The sequence below is a fragment of the Balaenoptera borealis genome, assembly GCF_965194805.1.
Source record: "Balaenoptera borealis genome assembly, chromosome: 17".
Classification (NCBI taxonomy): domain Eukaryota; kingdom Metazoa; phylum Chordata; class Mammalia; order Artiodactyla; family Balaenopteridae; genus Balaenoptera; species Balaenoptera borealis.
Window position 1 is genome coordinate 71,701,243 of NC_138876.1, and position 13,448 is coordinate 71,714,690.

The 13,448-nt window shown below is 43.9% G+C and overlaps 1 protein-coding gene and 2 long non-coding RNA genes across 5 annotated transcripts in view; all 3 read left to right on the forward strand.

Moving 5' to 3' along the window:
* The window catches only part of LOC309615376, a 515,886-nt gene that overhangs the window by 406,442 nt on the left and 95,996 nt on the right, over positions 1 to 13,448 (forward strand). The gene's annotated exons all lie outside the window — the stretch shown is intronic.
* CRH (corticotropin releasing hormone) overlaps positions 1 to 13,448 on the forward strand; it is a 435,535-nt gene that overhangs the window by 374,007 nt on the left and 48,080 nt on the right. The gene's annotated exons all lie outside the window — the stretch shown is intronic.
* Positions 1 to 13,448, forward strand: part of LOC309615364 — a 226,510-nt gene that overhangs the window by 155,368 nt on the left and 57,694 nt on the right. For all 3 annotated transcript variants that reach the window (XR_014236768.1, XR_014236769.1, XR_014236770.1), the window contains one exon: positions 12,107 to 12,211. This is a non-coding gene — a long non-coding RNA (uncharacterized lncRNA). The remainder of the gene's footprint in view (positions 1 to 12,106; positions 12,212 to 13,448) is intronic.

The window sequence follows — 13,448 nt, forward strand, 5'->3', positions numbered from 1 at the left end:
GAGACTGGGTCTTATTAGTATCTTAATCAGCCTTTGTGGCTTTAAACATTTCTCAATTTTTCTTGTTCTATTTGAAGATGGGAAACAGTTCTATTTTAAAATTTACAAGTCTTGGAATTTATGGAGTCACTCTTCACTCTTTCATTCCTGCTTGCAAGCAGGTCAGTGCCTTCTTTTTTTTTTAATTTTCCTTGAGCTGGATAGTTGTTAATTTGGTAAATTTTTTTTTTCTTTAATTAATTAATTTATTTATTTATGGCTGTGTTGGGTGTTCGTTTCTGTGCGAGGGCTTTCTCTAGTTGCGGCAAGCGGGGGCCACTCCTCATTGCAGTGCGCGGGCCTTTCACTATCGCGGCCTCTCCTGTTGCGGAGCACAGGCTCCAGACGCGCAGGCTCAGTAGTTGTGGCTCACGGGCCCAGTTGCTCCGCGGCATGTGGGATCTTCCCAGACCAGGGCTCGAACCCGTGTCCCCTGCATTGGCAGGCAGATTCTCAACCACCGCGCCACTAGGGAAGCCCAGGTCAGTGCCTTCTTGAAAGACCTTATGAAAAGCAACAACCAACTCATGCTAGTAACAGTGTATCCTGAAATCTCTTCACCCCAAACCACGCATTCATGAGTTGTATCTTCTGCCTTCAGGTTATCTCAGGTGACAGTTTCACCACATATTTACTGCTTCATAAGATGGATCATCATTTTTCCAGTTTCCAACACTTTCTTGCTGTCTGCTGTTTAGTCCCAAGACCAAAGACACATATTTTACGCTTTCGTCTCAGCAGCATCACATTTTCAAGGACTAATTTCTATGTTAGTCGGCTTTTACTGCAATAATGCTGTGTAATAAACAACCCCCAGATCTCCATGACTTATAAAACAAAGGCATCTGGCTCATGGATCTTAGGTTGCCTGCAGTGGTTCTGCTCCGACCTGCAGGTGGTCCAGGTCTGCTTCTCTGCCCCTGCTCTAGGGCCTAAGCAGAAGGAAAAGGCTCTTTTTATGGCAAAGGGCAGGAAGGCAAAAGGCTAACCTAAACCACACAAGCACAGTTTAAGTCTCTGGTCACATTTTATTGACCAAAGCAAGTCACACCGTCAGACCTAATGTCAATGGAGGGAGGAGAGGAGAGAGCAAATAGTTACATGACAATAATATACTCTACCTCACCGGACAAAAGTCTGGCCTCCAGTATTCATCGTTCAGGTGGTCCCTGAAATGGAGGGGAGTTGGAAGGCGAGGGGTAAAAATATGGTTAGGAAAAGATTTTTTTACATCTACTGCCACTCAAAGCTTTAATCCCCGTTTTCCTCCCTCTTAAATAGCTCCTTTCCCTAAAAGACCAGCCAGAGCTGGGCTGCGTCAGTATCTAATTTCTGAGGGGAGTACAGAGACTTTTCAGCTCCACACTTAAATGCTCCTCGGCACTCCCCAAGGGCTGCTGTCTTGCCCTTCACCAGTTGTGTCCATCTCCGCATGACCCAGAGATTTCTCTTCCCAACCCTGCTACCTCTGCTGCATATGAGAATCCTCTTTTACCACCTTCTTCTGAATGGGATGATCCTTTTGCCTTTTTCAGGAACTTACAATGTGCTGCCGGTCTCTAAGTCCTTTCCTGGCCTTGGGCAGAGAGGAGGACTGAGGGCAGAAGGGCTCTGCCTTGGTCCTGGCCATGGCATCCAGTTTCTCAACACCAAAGCCAAGGATCCTGGCCCCGCAGATGTACCTTTGCACATGTCCCTCCTGGGGTATTGGACAGCAGGCCTAGCCACACTTGTAATCCCTACATTTTTCTCAGTGCCCTCCTCTCTTCACCCCCCACTGGCTCCAGTTCTTGTAGGCCATCGTCACCTCTAGCCTGGCTTCCTACAACAGCCTTTGAGCCCGGCTTTACCTCCAGCCTGCCCATCTCCAAACGCTCTCCATTCAAAGTGATCCAGAGTAATCTCTCCAGGGTGAAAATTTGATCTTGCGGCTCTCTCAGCTTAAATCTTCCAATGTTTTTACATTTTGTCTCTAGTAAATAAAAGATGGCTTTCCACGTGTGCCACGCCCCCCAGCCTGTCCCCAAATATTCAGCTTTGGAAAAGGATCAAGTTTCTCCCATGCACTCAGACTCCCACACCTGCAGGCCCCTGGATGCCAGGGAAATGGCCCTGGTCACCCTGCTGGATGGACCTCCTGGGCAGGAGGAGGCCTGAGAGCCTCAGGGCCCCACAAGCTCCCCCCCACCCCAGCCCAGCTGCCACACACCACTCCTGACCTCCCCCAAGGGGGAAATGGCTACTGACAGGGATGGGATCACACTGCCGGGTACGTGGCGTCAGCGCCACAAATTGTGACACTTACGTCTGTGCCCATTTGATTCTGTCTCTGTGGTATCGGGAAGTAAGTAAAGAAAGAGCTGCTGGGAAGTCAGTGGAGAAGGGGAAAAAGTTAACATTTCAGGAAATGTGAAAAAATTCTCTTCTTTAGGGTTCCAGAAACTAGAAGAAAACAATTCCTGTCTGAGGTGGGAGTAGATGACCCCATGAGGCACTTTCTTAAGATTCTCTGGCAGCATTACTGGGAGGTGGAAGACGTCCTTTAGCATTCCTTCCATTTCTGTGCACGAGGAAGTAAAGAGATCAAAGCATAGTCACGAAGTTGATAGCATGTCAGGAATAATCCATGAAAGTCATGTTTACTCATTAACAGATTCCTCTTCCCTGGACAGAATTACTGTTCTCTTTGGAAATTATTTTAATCAAGGCTTTTTTTGTTTTCAAGTAATAAACACATCAAACAGGGTCAAGCAAAGCAGTGTGGTTATTGTGAGGATTCTAGGGTATCTTATAAAACTCAAGGTCAAGAAAGTGGGTCTTGTGAGTAACTCAAATGAGAAACTGGCTACTACAGTAAAATTGAAGCCAAATATGAGCAGTATGTGTTGGTATTCATGTTTCCCTGTAATTATTAATGCCAGTAGCCCAGGAGACCAAATGCTGGACTTGTCAAATACCAGCTGTATCCAGCTTCTCTTTCTCCCTGAAACTGACCCTCCCACCACTTCCTATGCAGGGAACCAGCATGTACTTGTCCCCTACACATGGCAGCCGCCGGTGGAACCAGATGAAGGCATATGATCCAAAAGCAGTTTACCCACTGCTGGCCAGAAATACCATGAGGTAGATCAGTGCAAAGGTCTCGCTCCAGTAGTATCAATGGTAGTTAGCCAAGCCAATTAGTTTAGGTTCCTTTGGATTGTGGGGAATATGGAAAGGTTGGCCGGTGAGTAATAAAGGTAAATGGAACCAATTTACAGAGGGACACAGATAACTTAGCTAAGAGACCATGTTGGCTCAGAGAGCTGGAGAAAGTCATTGGTCTCTAGAAATGTCTTTCCCAGTTGTAGTTTATAGGTGTCAGTGTTAGTTTGCTAGGGCTGCTATAACGAAGTACCACAGGCTAAGTGGCTTAAACAACAGGTATTTATTTTGTCACAATTCTGGAGGCTAGAAGTTTGATACCAAGGTGCTGGCAGGGTTGGTTTCTCCTTGGCTCATAGATAGCTGTCTTCTCCCTGTGTCTTCACAGTGTTCTCCTTCTGTGCATGTCTGTGTTCTAATCTCCTCTTTTTATAAGGATACCAGTCAGATTGGGTTAGGGCCCATGTAATGACTTCCTTTTAACCTAATTACCTCTTTAAAGACCCTATCTCCAAATACAATCACATTCTGAGGTACTGGGGGTTAGGACTTCAACATATAAGTTTGAGGGGGCCCAATTCAGTCCATAACAATGCCACCTCCCCTTTTTTAAGAGTCTTGTGTAAGTCTATGCAATCAAAAGAACCTAACAAACTGTATTAGGACCCTCTGTTGTAAGCAGCAGAAAACTCAGTTCAAACAGCCTTAAGGAAAAAGGGAATTTATTGGCTCAAGTAACTGAGAAGTCAGGAGTGTCATTATCTTTAAGTATGTCTGAATCCAGAACTCAAATAATGTCATTTGATTTGTCGGGGTCCTGGCAGGATTAGATGGCTCCATCCAATTAGGTGTTTGGTTTTTTTTTTCAGGCAAGGCTTTACTGGGGCCCCTGCTGCAGCAACAGGGGGCGGGAACAAACAACAGGTTCTCTTGCTTGCTCACTCCCTGAGCGGGGGGGCAAGCTTGTTCCTTATATGGGGTGAGGGTAGGGGTGTGTCCAGGGGTTGGGCCAGAGGGTGGCTTAGGTGTTTTGCCCACCCCTTGGTGGTGTTGTGTGCAGATTTTAAAAAGAGGACTACTTACAAAGATGAGAGCAGGGTTTAGGGAAATTACAAGGGGTATTGAAGTGCCAGAGCAAGTAACAGTTAATAGTGGGACATCGTTACCATCTCTAGGCCTAAAGGAGTAAAGCAAGTACGGATCCTGGAACCTGAAGACAGTGAGCTATATGAACAGGTCCCCTGACAGAAGCCATAGCCTTCAGCAGAGAGACAGTTAATCTGAGGGGACCCCACAGAAAGGGACTGGGAAATAAATGATCTAATGTCTCTGATCTCCTGACAGCATTCCCACCTCAAAGCCAAAGGGGAAGAGAGGTAGATCGAGTCCATTTAGTCAGCTGGTAGAGAGCAAGAGAGAGATCTGGGGGCAAGTGGAAAATACCCAACAGCACTTGGTCTCCCTCTTCATCTTCTGTGTTGGTGTCTTTCTAGGCAGGGTCTTAGCTCATCACCCTTACAGCTTGCAATCTGTGGGAAGAAAGCTTCTCTTGCACATGTTTTTCCAACAGAAGCCCAGAATGTAGTCTTGTTAGCCTGGCTTATATCACCAACTCATCTCTATTTCAGTCTATATTTATGCCCACCTCTAAATCAATTACTGTGGCCAAAGGACAACTGAGCAGGTCATGATCACCTGAATACCCTTGGAGCTGGGAGGATGGGATCAATCCCATAGAAACACATAGTGTGGAATGGGGGAGAGTGGTTCCCCAAAGGAAAATTCAGGTGTTGTTAACAGAAGAGGGGGGAATACGTAGAGGCGGGACAGGCAAGAACATCGTATGTACACTACATGACCCGGACTACCCCTAGTCCAGCCCTGGGTAAAAATGCAATGACTGATTGCCTTGATGGGAGACAGTATGTTTTGAGAACTATTCATTGCACGTAGTTGGAGGTCAGTAAACATTTGCAAAAATCTGTTGGATTATAAATGTTAATAACCTATGTACAGAATTATTTTGCAATTGACTAGGAGACATTTCTGAGTCCAGAGGACATTTTTTTCCACTTCAATCTTTTTAGCAATCCTTATATGAATATTGACCTATGATTATTAACATCTTGTTTGTAAAAATCTATATTTATGCCCCAAACACTGCCTCTTTCAGTGTTCTGAATTATTTTGTAAGCCCTGTTTATTTGCCTTCATTAGACCACAGTCTTGTGAATTTCTGGCTTGTTTACACACATCACCAAGTATTTTTTTAAACTCATTTAGCAAAAGATCATCATGAAAGAGGCAATAAACTAAAGTAAGATTAGTGAACAATTTAAATGTAACTGTTAATAAGGCTTCTCTGTTTCTGTCCATTAAAGATAACTGTCAGTGTTGCTAAGAGCTATTTATTAAACTGATAAAAATGAGTATTGTCTTTAAAAAGTCAAGCTGCTGTTATCTGATCTCAAAGGTGAGCTTGTAAAATTAATTCTTCTGGTGTTTGCTTGTCATTCAAGCATAACGTTAATTCTATCCACACCCACTGGTTTTTTGTTCAGCTCCAGCAAGTTTTTGGCAGTAGTTCTGTCAATGGCTCTTTGGATAAGAAGCCCTGCCAGTAGGGTTTAAGCAACACTTTGCAGGGAGTGGGAGCAGGGATTCAGATTGGGCTGACATTGAAAATCAAAGAATTTCCAAAGTATAAGAATCACTATTTTTAGAGTTTTAAAGCCATTGAAAGTTTCAGATAGGAAACCTTTCCCTTTGTGTCTCCTATATTCTGGAGAGCAGTGATTTTAGTGATTTAGTCCATAAATATTCATGCAGTAGACAAGAGAAGCATGGACCCCACCTTAATGGGACTTAATCTCCCGTAGGGGGGGTCCCCAAATACATGGATGATGGGGGTTGCCATGGTGTCTGCAGGTAAGTTCATGCAGGGTGGTATACCTGCTGCCCATTCATCCTTGCACAGGACATGCCAGGGAGCACAGGAGAGAAAGCCTGAAGTTATGAAGCAGCCACCTTTCTATCATCTGCGGCGACAAAGGCAAGCAACAATATAAAGAGCTCCCCAAATCTCACACATTCAATTTTGGAATACATGACACACAGCAAGAGCAGAAGATTTAACTTCTTTCTCATCTCTTACATAGGCATTTCATCTATCTAAATCCCTGCCTCTTTTACTAAGCCTTTCTGATCATTCCAGCTCAGAGTGATCTTATTGTCCCCTTTCTCTCAAAGCCTGTGGTTCTTAGACTTGATTATATACTCCCTCATAGTAGTATTGGATTTTTAGATGTCCCCCTATGCTCCTTGAGGGCAGGGAACAGATTGAATGCTTTTTTACATCCCATATGACCAGTATTCTGGGGTAGAACAGGAGCTGTATAATCACTGACTAAAATAACAGAAATGCTTTGCTCGGGTTAATATTAAACTTAGTTTGCATTCTCAGGCCATAAACCTCCCAGTAATTAGAGGGTCATTTGTATAGAAGCAGCCTTGAATGTAACAGTAATGAAAAAGATCTTGTCTGGTGGCTGGAAGAAGTAGAGCGACCTAATAAAAATCTAATAAATTGGGTCAAAACTAACCCAGAGAACATCAAAGCTGAAAGAGTTTGTACAAAAATCATTTGGTTCACAGTCCCTCATTTTACAGAAAGGAAACCAGGGCCCTTAGAGGCTGTGGCTTGCTCAAGGTTACATTGAATTAGTGATAGAGGCCAGACCAGTAACTATCAAGTTATTGGGTGAAGAGTCAAGTTGGGAGTCAGCTAGACTCAACTTTGTGTTTTCCAAGCCATCATGATAGTAACTGGCATTTTGCAACTCCGTTTTGTTGTTCCTGGCACTGTGTCAGGTGCTTCTTATACAGTAACACACTACTTCATTTAATCTTCACAACCCATCTGAAGGACGTACTCTATCAACCAGGGTTCCTCTTGAGAAACAAAACCAGTAGGAGACAGATATCAAGAAATATGTTTATTAGAGAAATGCAAATCAAAACTACAATGAGCTATCACCTCACACCTGTCAGAATGGCTATCGTCCAAAAGTCTACAAATCACAAGTGTTGGTGAGGATGTGGAGAAAAGGGAACCCTCGTACACTGTTGGTGGGAACGTAAATTAGGGCAACCACTATGGAGAACAGTATGGAGGTTCCTCAAAAAACTAAAACTAGAACTACCATATGATCCAGCAATTCCACTCCTGGGTATATATCCAAAGAAAATGAAAACACTAGTTCAAAAAGATACATGCACCCCAGTGTTCAGAGCAGCATTATTTACAGTAGCCAAGATATGGAAGCAAATCAAATGCCCATCAACAGATGAATGGATAAAGAAGATGTGGCATATATATATATATATATATATATATATAAAATATATGGAACTCAGCCATAAAAAAGAATGAATTTCTGCCATTTGCAGCAATGCGGATTGACCTAGAGAAGATTATGCTTAGTGAAATAAGTCAGACAGAGAAAGACAAATACTCTGTGATGTCACTTATATGTGGAATCTAAAAAATAATACAAATGAATGTATACACAAAACAGAAACAGACTCACAGATACAGAGAACAAACTACTTACCAAGGGGGAGAGGGAAGGGGGGAGGGGCAAATTAGGGGTATGGGATTAAGAAATATAAATACTATGTATAAAATAGATAAGCAACAAGGATATGTGGTATAGCACAGGGAATTATAGCCATTATCTTGTAATAAATTTTAATGGAGTATAGTCTGTAAAAATACTGAACCACTATGCTATACACCTGAAACTATACTTCAATTTAAAAAAGAGAGATTTGTTGCAATTGGTTTACAGGATTATGGGAGCTGACTAGGAGAATCCAAAATCCATAAGAAAGGGTAGCCTGGGGTTTGGGGCACAGAGTGAAGCTGCTATCCACAGGTAGAATTTCTTCTTCTTCAAGGAAGCCTCAGCCCTACTTTTAAGTCCTTTCAGTACCTTCTGGGGGGTGTGTCTGATTCACCCCCATGTCCCTCTCCTGCTTTGACTTGTATCTGCTGGAAGTTTGGTTCACTTTCTTAGCCAGGCAAAAGAGGACAAATTGGTTGATTCTGGCTCTTGCTCTGTTACGTTTAGCCTGCCTCATCTGAATTCAAATCTCTTTTCTAAAAAAGAAATATTTCTGCCTTCATGAAATAATTGTAAGAAATGGCCTTGTATGTGGACCCTCTGTGAGCATATTCCCCAGAAGTCACTGTCCTACTGCTTTCTAGAATGTTGAAGGTTGTCTGCAAGGGCAATAGAATTGAACTTGCTGGGATTCTTTTGTCTCCCATGACTTGAGCAGGGCAAAAAGGGAGTTGATTACCCCTTTTGTGTTCTCAGGATAAGAGCAGTCACAACCCCAGGTCCAGTAACCAAGTGGCACCACCTGATATTACAGTTTATCTCTCCAAACTTGAAACCAACCATCTTAGAAGACCTTCATGGTCTTGACATTAACATCACCAAATGAAAACATTTTTTTCCCATTGGAAAGTCACAACTGCATGTTTTTCTATACTACCAACCTGTACTTCGTAGTGGGGGAGCAGATATTTATCGAAGGCCTCACCTGTCTCAACCTGCTGTCCCTGAACGCATCTCATGATAGCATCTCTGCACCTCATCCAGGTGCAGCTGGGGAAAAATATACTATAAGTCTCAAATATACTAGGTGTCTGTAACGTGTGGTCCCACACACTCGAGCCTTTTGCCATGTATCTTCTCTCCCCTATCCCATTCCCTGCTGTCACTGTTCCAAACCTCTCACTATGTCCCTCTACCCAGCTCCTGCCTCCATACCTTACTCTCAGCAGATGACCTTGCCAACTGCCTTGCAGAGAACTTGAAGGCTAGCAGACAGAAACTCCTTCAACTTCCTGGCTGATCACCTCCTGCTTTCCCACTAAAACCTTCCTGTATGTGCCACTTTCCTTCCTTCCTCCACTCTCAGAAGAAGGGGTATTCCTTCTTCTAATTCAAGGTGAATCCCTCCATCTAGTCTCCCCCTCACCCACCCTCCTTCTCTGTCATTTCCTTTCTGGACTTTAGACTCTTCTTCATAGGATCCTACCCAAGAGCCTTTAAAGAGGTCCAAGTCTTGCCCGTCCGGAAGGAAGGGAGGGAGGGAGGGAGAGGGGAAGAAGAGAGGAGGGGAAAACTCCTCTAGCTGCTGTCTTGCCTCCTGTCCTCAGACAGGCTTCCCAGGACAGTTGTCCTCGTGTCTCGAGTTTCTCTTCTTTCCCTCTCTATGAACACACTGCAGCTTGCCTTTTGCTTCCACCATTTCACTAAAGATGCTTTTGCTAAGGTTACCAGTGACCTCCCAATTGCCAAATCCAGTGGATACTTTCCATTTCTCATCAAACTTGATGATTATGGGACACACACTTGACACTGTCTCCTTAAAAACTGCTTCCTAATTTCCAGGACACCACACACTCCTGGTTCTCTTCCACCTCCTGACAGATTCTCACCAGAACACTTCATTGACTTTCTCCTACAATCTGCTCCCTAAGCTTCTGTCTTGACTCTTATTTTCTTCTCATTCTATACCTCTTCCAGTGATGTCCAGGCCTCACCAGGACCTTTAACGGCTCCTTTCTCCTGGTGTCAGAGATCACTAGAACCTATACGAGTTGCTGCAGCAATTCCCTGCAGCCTAGGGAATTTCTCTAGACAACACCATTCATCCACTGCTTAGAACCTTCTTCTCTTGTTTGGTTTCCATCCCACTTCCTGGAACAGGATCCTTGCTCTCTGCTAAGCCTCTTTGCATGCATGACTTATTTAGATGATCAGCCTGGTTTTTGAGTCTACTGTAACAAGAACAAAATTATTAATGCATGAGTCCTTCCAACCTTTCCCCTCTTCCTGGCCTCTAAAAGGATCCTGACTTTGCAGGTTTTATTTCTTCTCCTCCCTCACCCCCCAGAGAAGCCTCTCTTCCCTTACCAGACTCATCTTTGGGGAAGTGGGAGGGAGATAGGAACAGGAGATGTGGAGTCTGGAGTCGAGGAAGGCTTCTCAGGACATGTATGAGGGTTGGAGGAGCAGTTTGTGATGAGAGGGACATAAATGGGAAAGAGACGAGGCTTTTAAGAGGTATTGCTATGGTCTGTGTTCAAAATGTTAAAGAAGTGAAAGCGAATAACGAATAATTTTGACGGTACTTGTGGGATTTGGCAGATTATGACAGCAGTTTTGCTCTAAAGATGGACCACAGGGTTTCTCAAGCTTACAACTCCTCCCCCCAAGACTACGAACTGAAGCATGGATTCCCCCTTGGACACCAGCCCCACAACTCAGACTTCCTCATTTTCCTTGAGGCCAGCCTGTGTGGGAGAAAAGATCCAAGTGCTCGTCTGGTCTTACATATGAGGCTCTGGGCTCCAGACCTGAATTTCCAGGTCAGTTCTCTCTTCTGAGCTCCAGACCAGTACATTAAACTGCTTACAAGACGTTTCATCCAGACATTTCACAGAACCCTCACAGTCACCTTGTCCCAAAGTTGCCTCGTTATCTTCATCATCCCTTCTTCTTAATGTCCCTCCTCTTAGGTCCCTCAGTAAGGCATCAGCCTCAACTTAGTCACCCACTACAGAAACCTGGGTGTCATCCTTACTTCGCTAAGCCCTCTCATCCGGATGGTCACCAGTCCTCTCCTGATACTTAAATGTATCGACATGCTGAGCCACTTGATGCTTCCTAAACTCTTGAAGTTTCGAAGTTTCTCACATCATGCCATTGAGCATTCCGTTGTGTTTGCATTCAATGTCTTTCTATTCCCTACCTCAGCTCTTCTGTTAAACCTTAGGGGATACTTAAACTTCATCTCTTTTTTGAAGCCTTCCTTGATGGACCTACATGGACTCATCATTTTCTCCTTTGTACTACCTTGAACTTACCAGTATTAAGGCAGGTATCACAATGTATTGCAATTATTTTATTTATTCAACTGTCTCTGCTCCTAGACAATGAAATCCTTGAGGGAAAACATTGTATCTTATTACTGAATCTCTAGCACCCAGCATCGTGTCTGGTTTCTAGTAATAGCTCAATAAATAATCACTTAATAATTGCACAAATGAATTAACAATAAGTTTATGAGGCAGTCAGGAATCCAAATTAAAGATAGAAAAGATAGGCTTCATGGAGTTAAGTAATTTGCCCAAAGTTATGCAGCTGCTAAGTGAGGGAACAGAATTTGATCTTGGTCTGTTACTACAGCCCATACCTGTTGTTTACAATAATTACACCACCTCTTAGCTGGGCAAAGCCCTTCTTATACTTTAGAAAATTTTATGTAAATTTTCTTTGCTGATAGTGATAATGTTTATCTCTTTATGGTGACATTTTTAGGGCATTTTCTTTTTTTTTTTTTAATAAATTTATTTATTCACTTATTTATTTTTGGCTGCGTTGGGTCTTTGTTGCTGCACGTGGGCTTCCTCTAGTTGTGACGAGCGGGGGCTACTCTTTGTTGCGGTGCGCGGGCTTCTCATTGCAGTGGCTTCTCTTGTTGCGGAGCACAGGCTCTAGGCGCTCGGGCTTCAGTAGTTGTGGCACGTGGGCTCAGTAGTTGTGGCTCGCAGGCTCTAGAGCACAGGCTCAGCAGTTGTGGCGCATGGGCTTAGTTGCTCCATGGCATGTGGGATCTTCCCAGACCAGGGCTCGAACCCGTGTCCCCTGCACTGACAGGAGGATTCTTAACCACTGTGCCACCAGGGAAGTCCTAGGGCATTTTCTTGGAGGTATTCCAGGGATACAAGAATTATTTCAACCATTCTGTTTTCACTGCATATTTTTATGCTCATCTTTGAAGGTTTCCACAAAAATTCAAGCTTTTAAAGCCATTTTTTCTACATTTATTTCACAAATTCTAGGTGGTGATATTGTTGGAAAGTAGGTTGGAGTTGGAGTCCCCCAGTTCTACCCGTTGTCATTCATGGAACGACAGCCATCAATACCAAGGGCACCCTGAAGCAAAGGTAGGTGGAAGAGTTTATTTTGAAGAAAATTAAAGGATACAATAGTGCTAGTTGTTTGCGGGGAAGTGTTTTGTGTTCAATAAATCCTCACTATTACTCAGCCGAGGACCTCCCTATGGATTTCTCAGAAGTCAAGTCGAACAGCCACTGATACCCCGCGAATATTCTTCTTTGGGATTCATTTCTGTAATTACTGCCTATGGCAACGTAGCATGTGATGTCTGGACATATTATCTCAGGAAAGAAAAAAGAAACATTTGGAAGTCCACACTATTTTAAAAAACTAACAAACAAACAGGTTGTTTCTCCCCAACTGGAGGCTGGAGAGTATGTGAATCAAATCGGTGGTTGTTTTGTTTTGTTTGCTCATTCACAATATCTCTTTTATTTCATCTGACAAGAATGTAGGGTAATACAGGGTCATTTCTAGTCATTAAAAAAATTTTACCACTTTCCTAAGTAGTTCAGAGGCCCTGAGTTCTTTATAAGTGGAATCCAGGAGAGATGCGGCAGTAACCACGGATCAGAGTCATTACTGAATTTTCAGACATGCATCATCTCTTTCCTCCAAGGCTTCTTACAAAACTTTCATTGCCAAATAGACATTAGTCTTTCCAGTACTCGAGGAGTTGGGTGAAAGTGCACACTTTATCAGCATGAATTTATCGAACTATTTAGGGAGAGCAGACGGCAGCTCACTTGCAGACGGAGTGTGTAGGGAGAAATGTAGCGGAGATTCTAATTAATTTGTTCCACTGACATTGTCTGAGGACTTGCTAAGCATCAGACACTGTGCTGTGTTAGGGACGCAGAGATTAAACAAAGAAACCTGGTCTCTCCTCTCAAAGCACCTCCAGGAGAGTAGGCAGTCGTGGCAGCTACACACTCACTGCTGAGGACCACGATGGCTACAAGCACTGAAACCCCAGGGGCGCACAGAGGATCACCTTGGTGTAGGATGGGGACGAAGGAAGACTGCCCAGAGGAGGCACCTGGGCTGAGTCTGGAAGACAAATAGGAGCTGGGCCAAGCAGAATATTAAAGGCAGAGGAAGCCGCCCTGCCTGTACTAAATGAAGGAGAGAAGACAAGGCTCCTTCAGGCAATTGTCAACATGTCAGAGTGGATGAAGTAGAAATGTGAAGGCTGGGAGTGCTAGTCCTGTGAAGGGTGTGGTAAGGGGTGGGGAGCAGATCAGGTAGAACAAAGGTGTGAGCAGGAAAAGAGCAGAGGGGGTC